Here is a 3,459-nt window from a genome sequence, read left to right as displayed (position 1 = left end):
GATTGATAATAGTTATACCGTTCGGTTATACTATTGTGCCGATCGCTCTTGTGTTGTGCCGATTGCTCTTGTATTGATTCAATGCATCGTTCGGTATCACTGACCTGAATCGCTCGGTTGTGTTGATTCATTACATCGTTCGGTTATACTATTATGCCGATCACTCTGGTATTGTGATCGCTCTTGTATTGATTCAATGCACTGTTCGATATCACTGACCTGAACCGCTCGGTTGTGTTGATTCATTACACTGTTCGGTCTCACTGACCTGCACTGCTTGGTTTATAGTTAGGCTTGTAGTTTTTGTTATTTTATTTAGTTCCTGTTATTCTGTTTTAGTTTCTTTTCCTATATATTTCTTTTCATGTATCTCTTTCACAATTCAATAAACTTCATATCTTTCTCAACCTACTTTTCTCTGGCTTCTCTCTTCTCTTTTCTCCCCTTTATCAGCTTTCTTTTCCACTATTGCATAATAAATCTATGAGAGATAACAGGCAACATTGAATCAATTAGACTTTTTGTTGTTGTAGATTTAGACTTATTTGAGTACACCGAGTAATCATCAATAATTTTGAATATTATTATTGGTTAAGAAGTGGACTTTGAGTCTAACTTAATCTCATAAAATTAATTTGTAAAGTGAAATTTATATTCATCTATATATTATAGATTGATCTTATCTCTAATTAATGTATTTTTAACATTATCATATTTTTATTTTTTTTTAAGATTCCAATTGAATAAAAGGATTTGCATGCGGGAATTTTTCAAGTACACCAGATCCAATGCAAAAGTAATTTAAAATCACTTTCGGGTGTTTTATAAAAAAATATTCACTATTATACTTGTTAGCAACATGTCCAATGATAAATAATAATGTTTCACCGGTGTAATGGTTTTCTTGAATTTTTTGCATAAACAAAAATAAATTTTAAATATTTAAATATAAAAGTTATAAAAGAATTAAATAAATAGTCAATTTAGTACACCAAGTAATGATATGTTTTATTTTTAATAAAAAAACACAATCTTATTACACAAATTTTAATTTTATTGAAGTTATATTAAGGCTTAAATGCTTACTTCGTCCCGATGTTAAGAGGTGAATTTTTGTTTAGTATCCGGTTTTAAAAATGAAGATATTGAGTTCCTATGTTATAAAAAGTGTATGAATAAAGTCATGTCCGTTAAGTTGACAGCAATAGCGTTAACTCTACGCTGATGTGACCCTACTTTTTCTCTTCTCTCTTCTGCTGTCCAGTTTTTTCTCTCTCCTCTACAGTAGGACTTATAACGGGATTAAGGATAAAGCATAATCACACATTTTGTCACTCATAAAAATTATAATATAAATATAAAAAAATCCACATCAGCTCTCCATTTCCAGTCATGAGAAGAAAAATGCTTAGCCAGGAAATAAAAAAGGATAAGAAGAAGATTCTGCTTCTCCTTGAAGATTAAGATTATCAGGGGGCCCTTTCTTTGATAATTGTGGTCTGTTTTTCTCCCTGTTTCCAATGAAGTAAAGTCCACTAGTCAACTAATGAAGATGAGGACTATTCATACCCAATCATTCTTCAACTAATATATGATGAAAAAACCAAAATAATTGGAATACATTGATGCTTCAGAAGGTTCCACGCTAGACTTCCCAGCATGCTGCAAGCATAAAATATAAGAACTATCAGAGAGTGCCAAAACTATAACTTTTATAAATCAAAATCAAAATAATAAAAGAAGAAACCAAGGGCACATAACTATTTGAATTCCTGATCATCTATGAAAATTTTCATAAACAAATAAATGTACTAAAAAGTTAGTTTACCTTCGACAGTCGAGCCTGTTTGTCGGTTAATGATCTATTTTTAATATGCTCTCTTGGGATGGAGTCTGAAGCAAAAAGTACCATCGGAAACAGTAGATGCTACCTCTTCACCTTTTCCATCTTTGTTCTTTTTAATTGCACTTGCATGAACACCTCTAGGGCTTGGTGACTTTGCATTCTTACTCTTGACAGTACATTTTCCTGCTTTTGATTCCTCTGTCTGATCTACGATTTCTGCTTCTACCTCCTAACATTGAGAAAATACATGAGATGAAATACTAAATTTGAATAGTATTAATGATTTAATTAAACCAATTCAAGGGAATAAAAATCCTCTCACCTTAGAAATGGTGACATTGTTCACACCTATGCAGTCACCTGATCCTTCCTTGATTTCTACCTTGGATGAGTAATCAGTTGCAGTGCTATCATACTGGATGAATTTTTCAGAAATTCCATTTGGAGCTTCAGTTTGTGCAGTTTTGGTGACAACAAGGTCTACATTTGAGGCAATACCATCCATTTCAAAGTTAGACAATTTGCCATTAAAAACATTTTGGTAGACCTCTTCAAGTCCATTGGCTGGTAAAAGGTTGGTTGGATCCATCGTTCAAGCCAAGCTACAAGTTTCATGAAATCAATGACCAGCTACTTAGAGATAGTTTAATACTAGTGAAAGGAAATAATTATAACCATACAAAACAAGATTGTTCATATGAAAAATTCCTCATTTGTCTTGTAAGCAAGAATGGTTTCCCAAAAATACCAGTGTGGAAGTGAAGGCGCATGGCAAGAGAGAGAAAAAACTAAACAGTAGAGAAAAAAAGCTGGATAGTAAAGGAAAGAAAAGAAATAGTATGGTCACATCAGCATGGACTTAACGACGTTGCTGTCAACTTAACGGACATGACCTTATTCATACACTTTTTATAACATAGGGACCCAATGTCTTCATTTTTAAAACCGAGTACTAAACAAAAATTCACCTCTTAATATAGCGACAAAGTAAACATTTAAGTCTTATATTAATGATTGGAATAATTGAACCCATTTTAATGTTTATTATTTTCATTAAAATAGAAGTTAATATTAATAGGAATAGAAAAATGAAAGGTTTCAATCAATACTAATTAAATATTAATATTAATATTTTTAATAATCATGTGATAATTAATAAATATCAAATATATGCTTAACTAACTCATTATAATTAATAAATTCAAATTCAAACAAAATAATTTTTTAAATTCTATACTAAAAATATTCTTCTTTTTTTATACTAAATAAAATATATGTTTAATACTTATTATGTCGAACTAAATATTTACTCAAAGTTTTGAATATATTTAGACACAAAAAAAATAGCGATATAACTTTTTTTTCATTATATTATACCAACTGCCATAACCATGCCGATGAAATATAAAATTGAAGAAAAGAAAAAACTGAATGTGAGATAAATGATATATGTGAATTTGTCGGACTTCTTAACCCGAAAAAAGAAATATCTTTAACTACTTCATGGCTTTACCATAAATTAAATTAAGAAAATATAAATATAGCAAAAGGAATCTTCTTTGTAAAAGGGCGTGTATTCATTTCAATAAACTTTATAAAAAAGAATATATATT

The 3,459-nt window shown here is 30.2% G+C and overlaps 1 pseudogene; it reads right to left on the bottom strand.

Moving 5' to 3' along the window:
- Nucleotides 1-1,408: 1,408 nt before the first annotated feature.
- Nucleotides 1,409-2,435, bottom strand: LOC124821900 (uncharacterized; annotated as a pseudogene).
- Nucleotides 2,436-3,459: the final 1,024 nt, after the last annotated feature.

This window comes from Vigna umbellata, chromosome 8 (genome assembly GCF_029865625.1).
Source record: "Vigna umbellata cultivar VRB3 chromosome 8, Vumbellata_1.0, whole genome shotgun sequence".
Classification (NCBI taxonomy): Eukaryota; Viridiplantae; Streptophyta; class Magnoliopsida; order Fabales; family Fabaceae; genus Vigna; species Vigna umbellata.
The sequence above is the reverse complement of the archived record's forward strand: the minus strand, read 5'-3'. Positions and strand labels throughout refer to the sequence as shown.